General features: G+C 41.5%; 1 long non-coding RNA gene across 1 annotated transcript; it reads left to right on the top strand.

Annotated features, from left to right (window-relative positions):
• Positions 1 to 2,154: 2,154 nt before the first annotated feature.
• On the top strand, positions 2,155 to 20,603 carry LOC103820997 (uncharacterized). The gene is made up of 3 exons (XR_003945835.2): positions 2,155 to 2,267; positions 18,435 to 18,502; positions 20,481 to 20,603. It is a non-coding gene; the product is annotated as an uncharacterized LOC103820997 (long non-coding RNA).
• Positions 20,604 to 22,020: the final 1,417 nt, after the last annotated feature.

The raw sequence follows: 22,020 nt of genomic DNA, 5'->3' as shown, positions 1-22,020 counted from the left end.
CATAAATCTATTAGCCCTCAAAAAGTCTAAGGTACTCGTGAACGACCAAACTCCCTTCCTTGGAGCTTAAGGGCAAAATTCTCGCCTGGATGGTACTTAAAATAAAATAAAATAAAATAAAATAAAATAAAATAAAATAAAATAAAATAAAATAAAATAAAATAAAATAAAATAAAATAAAATAAAATAAAATAAAATAAAATAATAAAATAAAATAAAATAAAATAAAATAAAATAAAATAAATCCAGCCATATGTACATGTATATTTGCCAGCGTATATTTGCTACTTCTCAGTGGGAGGAAAAATAAAGGAAAGCATCTTTCTGTAGACCAAACTGGTGCAATAAATCACTGTCATAAAACCGATTTTCCTCTTTAGCTTTGCACTATTTTTTCCCCAAAAAAGATTAGTTTAAAAATCTTTTAATTGGATTACTCTGGAAAATTAATCTCCTTTGGGCTCGCTAAGTTTGTGTACCAAATATCTGGAATTAATTCAGTGCCACAAAACCCATCTGCGATGCCTTTTGTTCAAACTAGCTAAAAAAGGGACAGGTAGGGAAAGTGGCATTTCGCCTTACGCATTCATGTCCCCTCGCAGTTCTCTATGCATATTCATTGCTGTATGTGTCGCATTGTACCGCATAAAATTGCTATTGTAAAGGACATAAACAGAATTGTTTGCTGGACTGTGCTGTGGGTCAAGACACCAGTGAGGGGTGAGGAATTCAGGGGAAAAAAAATAGAGAAAGGAAAAAGCTTTGGCAGCCCAAGTGGGAGTCTCCCAGGCGTGGCGCACCGAGGGTCATACCCGGGTCGAAGCGGCTTTCGGTCGCCACCCGCCCCCGGCCACTCCGCGGGTGCGCACTCCCTCCGCGCTGCTTCGAGCCACTCCGCCCTCCCGCCCCCGCTCGTCTCCACTGCTGCCGCTGGCCACGGACCTGCGGCACTTTCGAGGCCGTCTGAGTGGAACTCCCCGTCCCTGGCATCCGCTAAGATTCAATAGGATCCCTTAGTTTTCAGCAATTTTGAGCATGAGAAGCACCCTCGCGAGGAGCGGTTAATTGAGGGGGCGGCGGGGTGTTAGAGGCGTAATGACTTGTCAGGGGGGTGGTGGTGACTCTGTAACACAACGTCTTCTTCCCCCCCGCCTTTTACAAGTACAGGCTGTCTCGCTGCCAACAGACAAATAAAGCTGGGTTCATCTATATATTTTTACTTGTTCGTTTTCCCGGAAGCAAACGAACCTGTCGCTTGTTCCCGGTGGTTTATATGCAGGTTGTGACACTATACGGAGTCTTGGGGACCGAAGGGGCAGGCAGCGGTGCCTTCCCGGGGGAGGAATGTGGGAGGAGAGATGGTGAGCGGGAAAGTTCCTCCTGGGTGGAACAGAAGGCAGGTATCGCTTCTGCGAATGTCTGTGCGTGTGGGCTGAGATTCAGGCTGGTTAGGTGAGGGGGCAGCACGGGGTGGGCACGAAGCAGGCTGGAGGATGAGGTTGAGGATGAGGGTTGGTTTTGACCTCTTGAGCACTAGTCTAGCTCAGCACCCTGTAGAATAATCTCTCTGCCCAGACCCAAATCCCAGCCATTCTTGCATGCTTATCGCACTTCAGAAGTTGTGTGTGGCATTTCCAAGTCAGCATTAAATTTTCAGTGTCAGCCGCCGGTGAACTACGAACCGTGGAGTGGGATTGTCTGTGTTTAATAATACGTGACACAAACATGCCTGGAATCACATGGAGGGAAAACATGCAGAGCAAGGTGAATATCCCATGCTACAGGCGGGGCATATCACACCAGCCCAAACCCCGAAATCCTGCAGACAGGTGAGACACCAGGGCTCACATGCAGCCAAACAACTTCCATTGCAACACGGGAGAGATCCTTGCGTGGACGTGCACAAGTAGATCGCTATTTCCACACAGACTTTATGTACTTGCTAGAGAGCCCTGTGGTCTGCAGTGAATTAATTATTGCACCTTGGATCCCTGCTGACCATGCATCACCTTTGTGTTTCTTCCCACCGTACACAGGTAAAAGTTTTTCAGCCCCGTGCTGTAGCTAAACAGATGATTGCACATTGACAGAATCTTTATCCCTAATCACATGATGTTAAATGAGTCAAACGAACAAACCTCTCTCTTTCTCTCTCTCTCTCGTCTCCCTGCCAATCTGCCTGCACTGTGGACGTGCTCTGTGGAAAATGTTTACAGTTTGGAGGACTCTAACCTTGACTTCCCGGCTTTGAGCTCCCTCTGGAAGCGGTAAGAGCAACTACTCCATATTACTGTACGTATTCCAGTACCATTGTGGGTAGCAGGTGTTGCATCCGCTATTGTTTGCCTCCCTCCTGCAGCCCGGCGGCCAGAGCCCAGAGGTTGCACCGACCTCCATATGCTGCCACGCACACCCCAGAGCCCGGCGTTCTCCCCGTGCTGAGTATGCACGGAGGTGGAGAGAGGCGAATTTGCGTCCTCACCCACCTCCGCTTCTCACCGCGCTACGGCCGCCCGCTGGCCGCTCCCACAAGCACTCAGCATGGAGATTCTTACTTTCTCTCACAAGGGGAATAGATAGCTCACTTGTGGACGGGCATATTTTTCGGTTTAATGTCAGGAGTGCCGAGCGCCCAAAGCAAGGCAGGAGGCAAAGACCCCCGAGATAAACTGGGATTGCCCTTTAGCCTCAGGCTGGGAGTGGAGCGACGGTGAATACAATCACTGCGCCGAAGGATCCGACGCAAAAACTAGGCAGAGACGACAGGCAAAACAACTCCTTAACAGGAAAATACCTAGAAACTCCGAGCTGTGCACATTTGACCAGAAAGCATCTGGGACGGTCGCTTTTAATTTAGGCTATGCAATGATCCTTTGGAGACGATGTAAAGGATGCATTTGTAACGAGCTACAAAAGTGAGGGGTGGAGGCAGGATACTGTGCTATGCCGGAGCATTCCCGAATAGCATTAAACTGTGTCATGAATGAATGTTATCATGACGTATGACACACCACAAGGGATCATGATGAGTGACTAGCATAATAGACACAGATAGTGGACCAAAGTCTCCTTGACAATTCTTAGTCATATGTCTTGGGGGGATAGTTTTACATTCATGATCCGTTTATTTGGAGCCAATACAGGGAGAGAGACACATGAAGCACACGGCTGAATCTGTCTAAGCAGGATGAAGACGGGCTTAAATGACACAAAGCGTTGCCGGGAGGAATCTGAAGAGGTAGCAGGTTTAAAAGCAAAACACGCGGAAAACCCCACCTGCTATTAGGCTATACATAATTAAACAGGACGCCCCTGGTTTCTCCAGCCAGACCAGGAAAGGGTTGTCTCACCCAGCGTGTTTCTGCTCTTCTCCGTCAATAAGCTGCAGAGCCTCTTAGGCACCACGCACCACCCGTACGGCGGGCTGATAACCTCCCCTCCCATGGCAAACTGGGGGATGCCGCTCGCGTCCTTTTCGTCACGCTTGGGCTTTGCTGCGGGCTGCGAAGCGCCGAGACTCCAGTGCTAGCGGGGGCAGACGGAGAAGTCTCCTCCCTTCAGGTCTGCCGAGCAGGCAGAAAGCACACCTATAATAAACGCTTAATCCGAGAAACGCCCCCAGTATGCCTCTCACTACGAGCTGGAGAGCCTGAGTTGCTGGAGCTGCGGGTTTTCTTTTGTTTGCCAACTTCCCGAGTTATCAGGTGGAAATGCCTTTACTTTTTTTTCCTTCCCCTCTCCTCCAAACTTAAGTCTCCCTTTGGCGGTGTCTCCAGAAGAGCAAGAGGGCCCCAGTGACCCTTTGAAGGCGATCAGAGCTCCGAAATCCTCCTGGGCTGGCTGGGAATGCTTGCCATCTCAGCGGAGATCGCTGACAGGCTTCTTCCCGAGACAGTAGGTTCGCGAGACTCCCTCTTCACATAGACCTTTCAGGAATACTGATAACCTCTAGAAATCTCCATAGGAGGCATTCCAATGAGCAAAATGAATGACGTACCCCCAGAAAATGAGTACAAGAGGGGAATCCTCTTCAGCCTGAACCACCACCCCACACCCCTCCCCCAAAACAGACATACAGACAAACAAACAAGCAAAAAACCCACAAAAGTGATGGTCCAGATACTAAGAAGTTCACTAAGTGTGTGAGCATCTAGTGAAGGGAACAGCGACCTTTTTAAAAGAAAGCATCTAATTAACAATGACTTCATTTGATTTGGAGGTTGAAAAAGCCTTTTTAAATCAGTCCAGATTTACTGGCCTAAACGCAGCCAATTTTTGAATATGGATTTGTACTGAGTCTGCCTTCTTTCAAGATGCCATTTGAAAGGTTATAGTATAAGCGAAGTAATGTAGTTACCCAGTGGAAACTTTTGTTTCCCTTTCTTGGCAATTTAATTCGGCGCTTCTTCTCTTTCTTAGGAACAGACTGACTCCATCAACGGCGATCTCCATGTTTAGACGCATGTCTGTTTGAAGCACTTAGGTTCCCCAGTTTGCAGATTTCTCCCGACAGCAGCAGCATCGCTGGGTCCTTACGTTATCAACCTTTTCAAAGTAGGGGAAAGTCCCAATAAAACATGACTCCTAAGTGTGCAGGGTAGCGAAGCTGATGTGGAAGCGGGCTATCAAGATCCCCTTTTTGCCCTTATCATGGGAGGAATGAAAAATTAAAATAAATATTCTCTCCTCCTGAGAGCGCCCCGGTGGCCGAGTTTCTACAGTTTAGCCATTTCACGAGTTTTCCGCTGATTTCCAGCGTGTTGCCGAACTCCTGCCCGTTTCCCACCGCCTTCGGTGGGAGGGTTCTGTCCCACTTTCGAAACAGGAGTCACATCCACGGGGAGAGAAAAACACGTGTGGTTTTGTTTTTGTTTTATTGAGGCGGCGCCCGAACCGGCAGCAGGTGTCGCTCCCAGCAACCTCCCCCCCGCTCCCTCGAAGGGGGGGGGGAGGTGTGCTTTTGGATACCACTGATTGTTAAGCACCCGTCCATGGTATTGACAAATCCGTGTCTTTTGCTCCACGTGCGTTTCCCGAAAAGGGGACTCGCAAGGGGGTGCGAGAATAGAGGGGGAGAGTGGGTCTAATTCTGCCCAGCCTCTCCGTCCTCACAGCCGGTGACAACTGACGATGGGGATAGTGGGCTATTCCTTGCCCTCAGCCTCCCCTCCCACCCTGCCCCACATGCATCCCATGGAGCTGAAAAGGTGGGTGAGGATCACTGCACCTGCTGCCTGAGGGGCCCGATCCTGCAAAGCCTGGAGGACCTTCAGGGACCCTCCCCTCCAAAAGTCAATTTCTCAGCCACTCGCTCATCATGGGTAAAAGGAATAATTTCCACACCTGTTCCTGGAAGTTCACAGAGGGGATCAGGGTAGCTAATGCTCAGCAGGTAGAGCCATCTGCCCAGAGCTTTGCAGCAGCATGAAGAAAAATAGGTATAAAACTAAACAGGCAATCAGCTGAAATCTATCCTCTTTAAATAAACTGATTCCTTAGTATTTTCCCTGTATTGTTGTAAGTTGTTGTCTGTGATGTCCCCCAGGGCTCTTTCCTCTGCTCTCTGATTTCATGTATAAAAGCACCTCTGAGTGATGGATTACTGTGTCATTGCAGCCTGTGAAGGATTAATTTGTTTCATTGATTTCTCTTTAGGCAGATTGCCAGAATTCTCAGCTTCCCACCTTTCTCCAGGACTTCAGCAGTAATAGACAGTAACAGCCTAAGACAAATCAGCCCATTCTTGTAAAAATAGAAACACAAAATCCTGAAGTCCCAGGGAAGATGTAACAAAGTTTTTTCCTTATGGGGTAGACCCACTAATTCCTTAAGTGAGTCCATCTTTTCTCCTTTCACCACTTCTCTTTTTAAAAAAAGGTTGCCATGTCTTGGTGGGAGTTGCTCAGTCTCAAGAGCAATTTCAACAAGCAGTTTGATGAGAGCAGTGGGCATTTGATGGTCACAGAAAAATGGTCTGTTCATGCTAAACAGCAGGGGCAGGAATTACAGGAGGATTGCATAAACTTCAAGGTTCGTTCCTTCTTAAAATTACCAGGCCACCTACATCTAATCAATTTTTTATCCATCTACCTATCTGGGATATTGAAATAAGATGTAGCTTATGTCAAGTCCTGGAGTTGCTGGTTTGATGTGTGTGTGGGTGGATGGGACTGGAATCTCCCAGATCAATTCATGTTCTCAGGATAATCTGATAAAAAAATCAGGCCTTGAAATGTTGGGCTATGCTGAAAAAAGGGAGCTGGGCACTCCTTTTTGTGCTGTTTGAGGAACTATGAGGGAAAGGGAACGAGATCTGCTGCTGCTACTCTGACCACAGCACTGCTCTTTTCAGACCTGCTTTATCTGCAGCAGAGACAGGTCATCTGTGCTTTTCTGTTTGTTTTCACAATGCAGCACTAAATACTCTATTAATTTAGTCTCCACAAGTTAAACTTTAGGTGCTCCTAGTGTTATGGTAAAAAAGTTATCATAGACTACTGTCTGTACAGTTACTTGTGGAAAGCAGTGTCATGCAAAACTAGCACTTTTAGATATCATGGAGAGCAGAGAAATGTTTATTTTAACTCTGTATCTGACTTGTGATGAATGTAGCTCAATAACTATTTTCAAATGGACAGTAAATTTATGGTACTGGATAGTACAGATTCACTGCATAGCAAATCTAGGAAATTTTGAAGTTACAGTCCTATTATTTTTTTTCCCCCTGATTTCTCGGAGGATGTTAGTCTAACTACTTTGTTTTTAAATTTCAGGTGAAATCCAAATACCAGTACTAGGGTCACAGCATTATTTCCTTTTTATCCCACAAGAAAATATGTCTTGCCCTGCCTGAGTAATGTTCTTGTGTTTTCTTGCATGAGATCTCTCTGTGGTCTGTCAAGTCTAACTTTCCCTTCTCTACCTGGCAGGTTCCAAAGGAACTTTAAAAGTAGTCATAAAGAGTTCATTCTTGTTTTCACTTCTGGGATTGCCTTGAAATCCCTATTTTGTCTCAGGAAACCCTGCGGGGTGGGTTAGCCTGTAGAAGGAAAAGGGTGGCTGCCTCCTGGCATGGCAGCCTGGGAAATGTTGTTATCCTGGGGAATGCTGCAAACTTTCCTTCAAAGGCTTCTGTGGTGTTACAGGGACCCCCACTTTTCTAGCTTAACACAGACCCTCTCTGCCTAGCATTCCCACTCCTGATAGTTTTTCACTGTCAAGCAACTTTGAAAATAAAGGCACAATATGTAACAGTTCACATTCTTCCTGCTTGGATAGTCAAGCCCCAGGGAGGCTTGGCTCTCAGGGCAGAGTTTGTCTTGCTTGGAAGCAAATGCTCTCATTCCCTCTGCCCCTTTCTCCTTGCCAATCCTTTTCAGCTTACACAGGAGAATCCTTCTGCTCCTTTGCTAGGCAATAAGGAAAGTTATGCTCTTGATTAATAATGATAACAATATTCTTGGCTTGGAAACTCTGAGTTAAGAGCAGAGACAGATTTCCACCCCTATCCCTCCAGTTTGTAATAAAACAGGCAGAATCCATCACAGAACAAATTTAAAATGCTTAAGTCAAGCTCACATCCTTTCATCCCTTCAGATATGGAAAGAAACAGAGTCTGTTAGATTAGCAAACATTAACCTCTCGCATAGTTCTGAATGTAGGATTAATGCCTGCTGAAGGGACAGCTGTATGACCCTCTCACACACTAACTACACATTAGGGCTGTCACTCTATTGATCGGGAGAAGTTTGTGTGAAGAAGCACTCCCCACCAGGGAAAAAAGCAGACTAGAGTGGGAAAAAGCCTCTCTTAGATGCACCCACTCCATCTGCTAAGATGCACTTTTAAAAACCTCAGTTCCCATTTCTGGCATCCAGAGTGCAGATGTGCTGAAATCTGCATGCTTCACCCTGGAGTTCTGGTGCATACAGACCAAACACAGTTTTCAGCTGTGACCCCGGGACTGGCTCATCTTTGGACAAAACAGACCTATGCCAATGATGGATTTGCACTTAAGTAGAATTTTGCTTGGACTCTGCCCTCATGGGATTTTGTGGGCTTGTGGGGTTCTGACTGGCTGTACTTCAGCATATCTATTCCCATTTAGCTAATTTGGAAGAGACTGGTCCCGAAGACTTTTCTCCTTCATCCTGTAAGCTAACAAAAAGAAGAAGTAGTGGTGAATAATATGTTTGTTAAGCTTTCTTTTCATTTAAGTATGAATTCTTTACGCTAAGAAAGCACAAGCTGATTGTTTCCTAGGTTTGGTGGGTTAAATACAAACACTGGATTTGACTTTGGTCACATTCAAATTTTGTGTTAGTCTAACTCTTATAACATTGAATTCTGCAGAAGCAACTGCAATTTCAGTACATTTCTGAAAACAGACATTTTAAGGGCCCATCAAAATACCTTGTAAGAGAAATCCTGAAGTTTTATCTGTCACTTAAAATTCATATTTATAAGGGACTCATGACAAAGGTGAGACCAGCTGCTTTAAAATTGAATCTTTCAGTCAAGGTAGTTTTTGACTACATTAAGTGTGCTGGCTCACAAGTTGTAAGAGTATTGGACTTGCTCTTAGCAGTGCTAAAACCCTGCAGTTCTACAAGATGCAAATATTGGCTTTGGTCAGCCTGAATCACCAGATATAAAGAAAAATAAACCTGCAAGGAAGAGAAACAAAGAAGTTCCTTCTGATGGACACAATGGGGGTTTGTGCCTTGCCAAGACAGGTCCATATACTTTGTAGAAGGCAACTACTAGACCCTGGCCCAACTTCTGGAAAATACAAAAGAAAAGATCCTGACTGAAAAGGTAAAAAATTTGGCCAAAGCTCTGATAGCTTTTTCCCTTGTAGCAGGGAGTAACTTTTTTTTTTTTTAAATATTTTTTTCCCCCCTGTAGCAGCAGGGAGTAACTTTCCCTGCTGCATTATTGGAGGCCATGCATTTGTAGCTGTATGCGTAGGTAGGTAGGGAATTGCTGGATACATGAAAGCTGGAAGTTAGGTGCTAAAGGGCATCAGACCTGCTGCTCTCAGCTCACCTCTAAGTCATTTAGTTCAAAATGACAGGTGAAGGATTAGAAAAAAATACCATGTTATAGCAAGGTACACAAAAACTGGACAGCATTATTTCTCTGGAAACATGTTCTCCCAGCAAGTAAATTGATTTTTTCCTTAATTAAATTTATTTGTATTTAATTCATCTAGAAATTCATACAACTGGTTAACACTCATGCACTTCTGAACAGTATTTAGGAGTAGATCTCTTGCCTATCCATTTACCTCTGCTATTATGAAGCTTTAAACCAACAGCAGTAAAATTCATACCCCTGCATTAGGTGTTGCTATACTGCAGGTCAAAGTATTGCTGTTTGCAGAACCATGGAAAGAATACTATAATTGAATCTGTTTGGTTAGAACTCAGCATTCAATGAGTAACAAGTTTCTGCTTTTCCATAGAAAGTGTGAATTAAAACTCCAAATGAATGAGTAGGACTTTCTTGCTTCATATTTTACAGCCACTGGTGTATTGATAGCTCATTTTTTCCAAGTGAGTAAAAAGTATGTGGCTTACCACACTAGTATCTTATTACTAAGATTACAGGCAACATATCGAAAATGGTGGGATAATTCTGGTGCTTTATGTAGCTATTAAAATTAGCTGCACCAGAACTTCTTTCAGTTGACACCTTATTAAAGGAAGTTAAAAAAAAATGCAGTTCTGGTTCTAATCAGCTTTTCAGCTTTACTGTATTCCAATATATCAAGAAGACCATCACTAGTAAATCATAATTGTGCATTGGTAGAGACCATGGCTCTGGAAGGGAAGTATGGTTGTCTCATTCCAAAATCCACTGATTTTTAACATGACAACCATTACATTTTATAGTCATAAGCTCATGTTCATGAGCTTGTGACTAGAAAATGATCCCTGAAAGACATTCTTTTTGAAGAGCTCAACATGAACTTTCTTGACTAACTGCTCTGGGACTCCTTCAGCTAGAAACACTGACAGGGGCATTAGTTGGAAAAATGCATAGGTTTAGTCCACACTGCACACTGCACTAACAACGCATCTTGACCTTGTGCATGCCATCATCTGTGGATTTTAAATAATTTTTGAAATTACATTAGCAGTCAGAAAAGACATTAAAATTAACCATGATACTTCTCTATCAAAACTGTGTTTTATCTTTTGAGTAACATTTTCAGGTTCTCCCCTAACATTTGAATAGTAGAGACAAAATTACCCAAGACTTTATGGTGCTTCTTGTAGTTTTTCTCAGCTTTTCTAACTGAGTCAAAATTATCTTTTCAAAGTTAGCATTTTGATTTTCAAACTTTTTTTCTTCATCCACTTTCACAATGGCACCCTGTCTGGTCTGTGAGCATTTCCACAGACCAGAATGCTATGTTTTCACTGGAAATAAAAAAATCTCACAAAACCTGAGTTTTGCTCATGGTTACACTTCAGTTGTAGTTTACATTTGATTTGATGCTGCCCCTTAGAAATGACAACATCTTTAGAGAAGGTTTAAAATGCATGCAGTGATCCCCTGCAATCATAAAATAGCATAGGAATGTCTCTAACAGTAGGAACACCACCTGGCTATAATTCAGTTTGGCTAATTATATCTTGTTTTTCTAAATTCAGGTTTATTTCTAAGCTTGATCCAAAACTTCCAGAAATAATTGTTTTTTCCCATTACCACTTTTTGGAGTGGGATAGGTGTATTTCATTGCTAGGTGAAGTTCTATGTGTTTGGTTTTTTTTGTGGTTTTTTTTTTTTTTTTTTTTTTTTCTTTTTTTTTTTTTTTTTTTAAATAAGAAATGACCTTTGATTTATAGGGAGGTGTAAGCCTCTCATCTGGATGATCAATAGAGTAAATTCCTTAAAATCCGTCTGGCTAAAAAAAAATCAAAATATATAATAAAGTAAATTTTATCACTTCACAATTCATTCTTTGTCACATAGAACCTCACCATGAAAAAAACCCCAAACATCAGTACAAATTGACAAGAAGCCATTTTCTGTCAATGGACTTATTTTGGAGGTAGGGGAAGAGGCCAGGAATAAAGTATCTTGCAGCACCAACAACTCAAAAATTGACTGATTCTGTTGTCAGGATATTGAAACATATGTTTACGAAGTGCATGAGATAACATGAGATAACAATGAATAACAATATAGCAAACAATGAGTTAAAATTTCCATGTAAGAGAAACTGCAATTAAGGGACTTCCTAAGTAATGTTAGCTGCATGGCTCAGAAGTTTTGTTTTGCTACAAAAGCCTGGAAGAGAAACTAAATATTAAAACTCTGCACTTCTGAATATGATTAACACATATTAAACTGCATCTTCAGCACAGTTTCATATTTAAGGTGGTTGTGTCTTGTTTCCATCTCTGTCTACAACTATCTATCTGATTCTGCCAGACTATGGTAAAAATACAGATTTGGATGTCATTCCTTATTAAATAGTCATACAATGTAAAGATACTTCTCAGCTACAGAAAGAGGGTAAAGCAGTTGCTCTTTAACAAATGCCACACTATATGAATTATGTAATTTCCAGGGTTATAAAACAACTTGAGAAATTGTACTGTAACAATATGATATATGGTAGGATTGATTACTCCAAAAATCCTTTCAAGAGGAAAAATTGCGGGGGAGATGGGGAAGGGAAAAGCTTTTTTTTCTGTTCAAGCTTCACTTCCTAAAGATTTAGCTTCTGGGGAGAAAAACCTCACATTCAGTTGTTACATCAAGTGGTCATTCAATTTGTTTATTAAATAGTCACATATATGCTTTTCAGTATATATGAACAGTTTAATTTATTCTGCTGAAAGGCAGATAAGTATCAGAAATAGCAATAGAAGTCACATAATGAGATAAGAATACTAGAAAATCTAAGGATTTTAGTACAGTCCATTATTCATTCAATTCCTGGCAGCCCTTATGATTACAAATCACTTGATTGACTAACTAGACATTCTCAAAGTGAATTATGAATCAGGTTCATTTTTCCTGGTTGAGAGTTGGTACATGTTGTAACTCTTCCACTTTGTGATAGATCAAGCTCTTGTAACAGTAATAAGAGATATAATCAACTCCTATTTCAGGACAAATAAATTGGCTTTTCAAAAATGAAATGTGGTTGCTAACATTTTTTCAGTGTGCAATTTAATTCCTTCCTGCTATTCTCAGAGTGCAATCTGGTGTGATGACACAGCTTTTGAATATTTGACTTTGCTGAAATTCTTTTAAAAGTCTCACACACTCAGTCCAGGCATACTGATATCATTGAAAATTTGGTGTTGGGTCTAAGAGCAGTGAGTGGTCCCTTTACTTGTTGAAAACAAGACTCAGACACTGAAAACCTGGGCCACAATCTGCCCTTTTGTGCCTGGCTCTGATCTCAGCTTGGGAATACTGAACAGTTTTAAAGCTGTTTAAGTTTACTTTGAAACACAAAAAAGGGAAAAAAAAGAAGAATCTCTTCTAAAGTGTGCTTGACCCTCAAGTCCTCTTTCATGAAAAAGTCCCTCAGGCTTTTGTGGAAATTATGCAAAGGGAATGACTGGCAGGCTAGGGTAGGACTCATTTGTAGAACAAATGCACAATCAGATCACAAATCCCCCTGGAATAGGTTTAGTGAGAGGTGCATTTCACCTTCAAATGACTACAGGGAAAACAAAATAAAAAAAAAAAGACTGCTCAAAATCTGTGTCAGTGAATGTCCAAGAAAATCACTACGAAGAGCAATTGTGCCTTGCATCTGTAGCCCATAGGGCTGGTTTGGCTTTCTGGGGTGTGGTGGTCTCTGGATGCTTATGTCCCAGTCAGCAGAGGCAGCTCCCAAGTGTGCTGATACGGGCTGGGGTGCATGAAAAAGTGTTGGGTATATCGAGGGACAGGGTACACCACATTGTCTGGTACTGTGTGGAAACAATGCGTCTTCCCACGTGGGGGTCTGTGCAACAACACCACCACAGGTCACAGCTTTGCAGGGAGAAGAGGATTTTTCTGTTGCTTAGGGAGGTTAGCCTAGTGTTTGTGTGCCTGTTTTAGTTCCAGTAAAGGGATAGGCTGATATTCAGTGGGTTGACATTATTTGCAAAACAGTTTTAAAGACTTCCATCCCCTCTGTTTCCCTTCTGAAACACAAAAGCATATCTCTTAAGCAAGACCTTTTGGGAGGAAAGATGTATTACCACTTTAGTTTTGGAAGGCCTTAATGTGGTCATTCATTTTAGAAACAATGGTTACAGACTTCAGATTTCTTCTTTATTCATCTTTCTCTCTATCTAATTTCTGGCCTTCTAATAACCTTAATTAAATGCTGAGTAGTTTAGAGTATTATTAAATAGCTTTCACAGGATTTAAAAAATTTCTGATTACATCATGAGTACAGATTATTAAATATTCCATTCATTTTAAAATTATGATTAGGAGGATAATACCAAAAAAGATGTTTGTAACAATTTTAACTAAGCTGTGTTAATTGAGTTAGGGGATAAGAAATGAGATTTAAAGGGTGAAAAATTACTGAAATCAAAGCCTGTACAGTGTTGAAATCCAGTGGATTAAGATAATGGTCAGAATGGAGCAGGTGGGGGGTCAAAATCTGAATGAATGGTTTGAATAGAAAATTCACTTAGTTTTAGACCACGTGTACTGTCCTTCACAGAATGGTTTGCAATGGCACCTGATGTCATGTGGGTAAACATGAAAGGTAAAAAATGCCTGCAAGCTACCAACAGGATACATGTTGCTCATTGTCAGGCAAAGGTATGCAACTAGAACGGACACAGAAAAGTCCACTCAAAAGCTGCTATGCCTGGCAGCTCTGCATCCACTAATGTGCAGGAGCACAGATCAACCTCCAGCATGCCTGGGTCCCACTGCTGGGATCACTGTCCAAAGCTGTGCACAGAGTGGCAAGGACTTTGTTGCCTTTTGTTAAATATCTCAAATGTGGGCCACTGTTCTTTTGAACTGACATTTGTTTGGAGCTGCTATTTGTCAGCACAGCATGGATTTTTGCTAGGCTATTTTACTTATTGCTCTGTAATACTAGTTGGGAGTTAAATGCCACTTTTCTGGTTACCATGTTCTTGGTGGCCCTCTCACAGATTCTCACCATTCAGAGGGCTTTACATGGGATGTTCACACCTCAAAACTTGTGGCAAGAGCATAGCTCCAACCTATCTGGAAAACAGGCAAGATTTTTCTACTTGTGCTCCTTCAACAGAGTAAATGAGTAACCAGAGACACATGCTGGAGGCTAGGAATCATCTGTATGTACAAAAATTACAGCACCCTTTACAGTTTCCTTCTGGGGACGAGAGGGGAAACCAAAACTCATGAAACAGGCTGGGGAGAAGAGCAACAGGAAAGTGAATGAAAAGCAGGATACAGGACTTAAGCTACCAGTAAGGGATGATGGAGGCAGTGTGCCTTTGTTTAAGAGATTGACACAGGTAGCCTGTTAAGGACAGGCTAGCTCGCATGACCAACATCAGGTTGGCTGTCACATGTATCTTGCTTGGATTCCTTACACTTGGTATGTGCTGCCTTCTTTGGCATGTTTGCTAGTTTCAGAAGTTTTGTACTGATTCAGTGCATAAAGAGAAGTCTAAAACATCATATGTCCCAATGAAGGTCGGGAAAGACTGACTACAAAAAATCAGCTCTTGAACCCCAAAGAGAAAAGCATAAAATGAATCTGAATTTAACCAAGAATAATAAAATACTGTAATGATATACCAATGATGGAGACATTAGTATTGCAGGCTTAGTTATGTAGGCTGGGATTTAATATGTACCTCTTTCTTTCAACTTCAACAGCTTTAATTATTTTCGCAAACAAACAAACAAGCAAACAAACAAACTCAATGCGTCCTTAAACACTACTAATAAAAAAATTGAGTCATCATTGATATTTGAAAACAGAAATCAAAAAGAACATATTGCATTCACACCAACTACATACCAAGCAGAATGTTAATAACATTAACCTTTACTCTATCAGATATTTTCAAGAAATACCACTATATTTTTTGCAATGGCTCATATCTGTCATTTAACTGACATGTGAACTTTTCTAAGTTTGCCAAATCACTGAGGCCTGAATACCATTCAGCAATGTTAATTTTGTTTTCCTATTCGAGCTTTTACACAATTATTCTCATGGCAATCATTCTAGCCTTGAGTATAAATAATACTTCAAGTGGTTTGTTGATATCCAAAAAATGATGTGTATCTACATTAAGAGACTCTGGAATCTAATGGGAAAACCATGCATATTATTAAGCTGAAATGCCTATTTCTTTCCTCCCAGATGGGAGGTAGTACAGGGTAGTGCCATGGCATATGCATTAATTTTATTCCTTCTGCAAATTTTAGCACATATTATTTTTGCAGATTTTGAATCTTTGCCTCCCACCCAGTATACAGGAGAGTTAAAAAGGAATTTGCTGCAGAGATGATCTCAGTCTTAACAAGGGCCCTGGATAACTCTTAGGTGAGCTGAGGAAGAAGAGCATGGGAACAGTTCTGCTTTGGAGAAGAGTAAGAGAAAAAGTGGAAGTTTAGTAGGAGGAAATCCTGAGGAGGATTAACAGGGGCAAAAAGAGAGACAGAGAGTATACTGTTTTCCAGGCTCTCACATTTCTGTCTTACAGACTGGGTGTGCTGGATCTGAAGGTTCTATCAATAAATAAAGGGCACATGTAAGATGAAGATTACAGCCAAAGAATAATGAAAAACATAAATCCCAATATCTGTTAATCAGGGTTGCTATCCAAACAAATCTTAGTCTGTAACAGATTTCTCCTAAATCTATGGATTTCTTGCACATTATTTTCTACAGTTTTATTTCATATCACTTGCTTTTCAAAATTCCAAATTTCCTTATTTTTCTTGCTTTTCAATCCAATGAGACTTTTAATTTCCTCAGGATCTGAGAAAGTGGAAGGAGCACACTGTATTGCAAGCGGAATGTTTGTGTGGGAATGAGCTGTGTGGGAGCATTTTAGGCAGTACTTTATAAATACTCAAAAAATAATTTTAAAATTGTGGTTGTTGATGTTTGCAGATGTGCAAGCATAGCATGGCACCATCTCTAAAGACTGATGGTCTAAAGAGAGATGGGACAGTACAAAATGAGGGTTTACTTATTTGATCAGTGTTTTTCTTTTTCCTGCTTTACTCTCTGGGGTCCTGTAAGTTGGTCTTGTATGTGTTTGGACTTCACAACCTGTGCCTATCACTTAAAAGAAGTTTTAAGCTAACATTACTTAATGGCTGCAGAATTTAGAGTGGGTGTTGAGTGTTGAGGGGAGCCCTGGGTAAACTGGCTCAGAAGGAGAATGTGGGTTCAAAATAGTATTGTCCTTCCATGCTGGCTCAGCCAAAGGCTGCAATAAAGCATCTACTGTATTTAGATGGAGTTACTCCTCCTATTCCATAGAGGAAAATGATATCTACAGGTGAGCATGGGGGTGGAAAAAAGGCATGTCTTGTGCTCCACTGCCCACCACCCAAAGCAGCTCCTGGGAGAAGCCCAGCCTGTCACACATGCACAGTGCAAGCAGACTGCCTGTGCCTCTGCAGAACTGCAGAGAGGGCCATGGCCCTTTCCACTGTATAAAGGCTTTCTGAATTGATGAACACATCTCTTTCCTGAGCAAAAGGAGGTATTACTGCAGATAGGCACACGCTGCTTGATTTGAGCATCACAGTGCTCAGCCAGGTCAGTGCCAGACACATAATATATTCTAAAAACACAGATCTGGTAGCCCAGCACGATAGTGCATACCTAGCTGCAAATCTACATAAAATTTAATATTTTTTGTATCTGCTTAATCCCTCTTAGCTTTAATTTGATGCACATACTGAAATGAAATTATGAAATATCTTGGTCTTCTCTCTCTCCACTGAGCAACTATGGTCAAAACATCTTTATTTTGGACATCTCATTTAAGTGCTACCACTAGATGGGAAGAAGTCAGCCTTTATTTCTGTAGTCCTTTTTTTGTCCTTTTTTTTTTTCCTCTTCTAAACAGCATAGATGCAGTTTTCATCAGGATAACTTCTGTTGTGTTTGAACTCCTCTTTGAGTGGCTCCCAGCATTTCAGATAGTGCAGCACTGCAGTCTCACACCCCTCTCTGTTATGCTATTCCCTCAAGACTCCCATGGCAGAGAGAGATGGGTAATGTTTTCTGAGCTTCTTCCTCTATTTTTATTCTTCCTCTATTCCTCCTTTTCTATAGAGGATCAAAATGGATTATTTTCATCTTGACATGCAAATGCCTAGGCTGTGCCCTTGGCTGAGATCTCAGCATTGACTACATAAGTGAAAGATATAGGAGCAGTAGAGTTTTAATATCGCATATGGAAGCGGCAGACTTATTTCTTAAGAAAAAAAAAAGAAAAAAAAGTTACTGTAGTCCTTTGTGCCTTGAAAAATAATAAAAAAAGCCTAATAAAGACATTTCCTCATACACTACTGAATACTATATTCATATGCAGTCATTGGTCTGCACAGAGGCGAACGAACATTGTGTGCAGCTCGGTATCTTATTGTTGTACTCAGATCTGCCTATTTGCCATGCCAAAAGTATCAATGGGAGTAAAAGACACATGAATAATTTTACCAAGTCAGATTATGCCTCCAAATATGAACATTTAAGAAGGGATGGAATTATAAAAGAAATAGGGAGGATTTCTAAGGCTGCTTGAGAAAGCTTACGGAGATAAAAAGGTCAAATTCTTCACCAATTTTCACTCTGCACAACAGCAGTTAAGTAAATGAAACAACATGACCTGCAAATTGGTGCAGGATATGACTCTTGGAATACATCGATACACCATAAAAGTCATCATGTGGTTTCTTGACAACATGAAAGAAATGATATCTGACCTCAAAAGCATGCACACTGGCTCACTGTTTCTAATTATTATAATATCCTTTTTCTGAAACAGCAGCAGCAAAACACTACCAAGAAACTGCCTCCTGGCTAACATTCTCAGCAAACCCTCACGGCTATTCACGCAAATGAGCAGCCCAACAAGTAAGATGTTAGCCTAAATGAAAATTATAGCAGATAAAAATTGTCACCCTGAACTAAAGTGGAAAAGAATTGCATGGAGCTGATGGCACAGTTTTGAACATTGGGGAGAATAAAGGAAAGCACAGCTACCGAAACTAACTCATCAGGCTGAAGTAAACAGGGAAAGCCCACATCCATTTTTACGTTGCACACAGCTGATGAGAGCGTGCAAGACTCTCAGCAGTGATGCTTAAGCCAGTTTTAACATAAACTCAAGTGTTTATGGTAGGCAGTGAATTAAGTGTGGACTGACAATTTTGCAGCATGGTGCTATTGTTAATTGTTCTCGCTTTTTACTTTCCTGCAGGGAAAGTGACTGGATGGGGTTGGGCAACCTGGATGCATCCTTCAAAGCATTCCAGAGGAGTAAACAAGGTATTTGTAAGAAGCTGGGGAAGCATTCTGGTGCAAGGTCCTAAGCTGGCTGAGTGGGGTGAGGAGTTGGAGGGGAAAGGTGATAAACCACACTGGGTTTGTTCTGCAGCGTCCCTGGCTGCTGTTCAGACTAAGGCCTTGGACACAGTCCACTGACAGGCCTACTGCCAGGAGATTTGTTACTACTACAAGAGTTTTGCTTAGGCAGGATTTTATTACAAAAATTGTCTCAATGCTCCTTTTATAAAAATCTATCCCACCTTTCTCCTTTCTCTTCTACCCCAGGAGGAGGAATATTTTGTGAATATATCTGGGTGAAACACAAAAACAAATTCATTTCCCATGGATAATATATTCAGAGTGATTTGCTTTTCAGAGTCAGAAGCTCAAAATCATGAATTTATTATGCAGAGTAATAATTGCAAATTATATTGGCAAACTCCATTCCAGAAAAAAAGGGAGTATTAATATAACTAAAAGGATTTAAAAAATACTGGCTCTTAACTTGGGGCTACTACAGATATTTTAGGAGGTTATATATCTCTGTTCCACGTAAACCACCAGAGGCAGTAGCTTTCATTTTAAAGGTCTAGTGAGATACTGCAATTAATGGGCCCATCTAACAGCATATGTCGTGCTTGTATTGAGTAGTAAGACATGGAAAGAAAATGAAATAAATGCTTAGTGCCATAAAAATTTGCATCTCTTTCTAGTTCATTTTTTAGTGCAAAGAAATAAAATATATCAGGGTCAGAACATGAAAGGATTTGATTCCAGTTTTTTGGGTCAAGCTAGGCTACGCCTTTAGTGGGATAACTGGACAGCATATTTTGACTTTGTGGGTCTTAAAGAATCTGAAATGCCTCATTAACTATCCCTTGGAGATGTATAACGCTTCCCAAGGATGACTGGAGCAGCCAGCTTCTTTCTGTGAAACTAGGGGCAGGTGGTTATCCTTCCTTCCAGACGCCCATGTTCCCTGCCAGGCTCGATCCTTGGTGGTCATCAGCAGAAAGAGGCACTGACAGCTGCCAGAGTCAAGATCTTTAATGCAGTGCTTGTCAGCTAAAAGAGATTTATTTGTTCTGCTGGATATGTATGTTATATCAGGAGTACTCACAGGACTAATTTACAAGCATGGTCTTCTTCACAACAACCTCACATCTTTCTGCTGCTATAGGAGCATTTTCCTCCCTGGTACAGACATTCCATTTGAAAGCATTCTGTAGTAGATCATGTTATCCAGGCTAGTTGAGACTTGTGGGTAGTTATGACAAAAATAAAGATAACGTGCTTGTAAACTTTGCAAGTAATAATTGCAGTACTTATGGTGTAATTCACAGATGCTTCACCATTAGAAAGTACCTAGTTAAGCTAAAATTACTAAAGATAAAACTTTAGTGATATTGTTACCATTTCATAAAAGCATTATGACCTGAGTGCAAGGATGGAATTCAAGTGCTCTACAAGTTTGTTTCTGTCTCTCTTACCTGTGCTGGCTGTGCTCTTGAGAGAGTACAGTGCTTCCCTTTCCTTTGGGGAGGTGTTTGAGAGTCACTTGCGGCTACCAGCCCAAGAACTTACTCAGATTGTGGTGTGAGAGTCTCTGTATAGCAAGGCTTCCAGGCCTTATATGAGGCATTTGAGGCATGTAAAACTTCACCTGATTGTAGTTAAAGCCTGAAGGGATGTGCCTTTGTGAGGTGGGGAGAAGAGTGATAGTTGTTTAGCATTTGCAAGGGACTTTGAAGACTTAGGAGCTGCGAGAATTTACAACCCATTGAAAGCAGAGAACAAATTGTCTGACCCTTTATTATCTTTTCTCATAGTGTGCCTTATTGATAGTGGTTGCTGCAAAAGGGGTTCCACCTTGTTGAAATAGGTAATGAAAAAAATGTAACTGAAATGTTTAGTGTGTAAACACTGAATTTGTTAAAATTTTCCTTAACTGAACAAAAATCTATTTCTTTTCAAGCAGAGCAAGAGAGATCGTGATTCACAGATCGTTTACACAGACCCCGACACCGACACGTCTTTGGACTGAAAAACAGGAGCAGTCTGCAGCCTCCAGCCTCACCCAGCTCTGTTCTCAATACCACTGACAAAGGTAAACCTGCTCCTCAGGTGTCACAGCACAGTTCCTCCAAATGGAATCATACTGTAGCATGGTCTTGGTCTTCTCCATCAGCTGAGGACACAGACTACTAAACTTTTTCAAACATGAAGTAAATCCAACTAAAAGCACAGTCAAAATTAGAAAAGGGAATTTGAGTTCAGCAAAACTCAACAAAGCTGAATAACTACTCAATTGATTCCAATTCTCTTGGTATTTGTAGAGTTATTCTTGTGAGGAAGCTGTTTTGGGAACTACTTTGGGTCATCCAAATCATGCTTGATGTGGCACATTGTTTTGATATGGTTTGGGAAGTTCTTGTAACTTTTTCATGTTCTCAGTGAAATTACTATCATGACTGATGACCTCAGCAGCAAAGAATGAGGTGTTCTGTATCTCTCCATCCATTGATCCAAAGAAACTTTGCCATGAGGTTTAGCAATTAGTCTTGAGGTACTATAAATAGTTACAACTGATCTCTACATGCCAAATAAATGAACATCATGCTGAAGTGCGTTGCTATCAGGCAAAGCTAACAACAGAGGTTCTAGTATGAGCTCAGGCTCTAGTATGATGCTCAGGTTAAAAACCATGTTGGTGGCCCCCAAATTGCATCATAACAATAATGTAAAAATGGAAAGTCAGGTTGGTATTTCCTTGCTAGGTTCTCAAGTCTGATTTTGAAGCTTCAGTTGGCCTTACTGCCTTGAAAACTACAGAATAGTTGGATTTTACTCTATTTTAACCTTCAAAATATTAGGCTCATTTCAAAGGAGTCTATACTCCTCTTTCTGCTGGTGAAGGATACAGATCAGCTCATCACTGTGTAAGAGAGGTAGGCACTGGGCTGCTGACTTCTGAAGTCACTGAGGTGATCTTGGACTGATGTGCCTTCAAAGCTGATACCATGCAGGTGGCTCCAGCATGCAATCTACAATGCTGAGTGAGCAGTTCCTACCCTGCCCCTCAAAACATGTTCAAGACAGCAGGCAGAAGCATCTATTCACTCAGTACACAAAAATCCTAATGAGTGTAGGTCTTATAGGCAGTATTTTGTTTGTTTGTTTCTCATCGAACTGAGAAGGGAAACACTGTTTTCTGTTAAAATACTTTGGGAAGAGGACAAAAAGTGATGGTGCCTGCCCTCTTCTTGTAGTGCAATGGTCCTATTGTCAGAGCTGTCACAGAGGAAGAGGGACACGCGGGTCCCATTTCCCCTTCTGCCTTGAGCTGCTCAGACCCTTGTTTCCTGCTCTTTAGAGAAAAGGCTCTAGTCAACAGGAGGGTTCAGTATTCACCGAAGAGCCAGTGAGCAAAGATGAAAGGGAGCTCATGGCTTCAGGGGTCAGGGAATCTTTTCAGTTGCACTCTCTGCTCCCAGGATAATTTCTGTTTATTTAAAGAC

Source organism: Serinus canaria, chromosome Z (assembly GCF_022539315.1).
Source record: "Serinus canaria isolate serCan28SL12 chromosome Z, serCan2020, whole genome shotgun sequence".
NCBI classification, from domain to species: domain Eukaryota; kingdom Metazoa; phylum Chordata; class Aves; order Passeriformes; family Fringillidae; genus Serinus; species Serinus canaria.
Note: the sequence above shows the minus strand (reverse complement) of the source record. Positions and strands in the feature narration are given on the sequence as shown.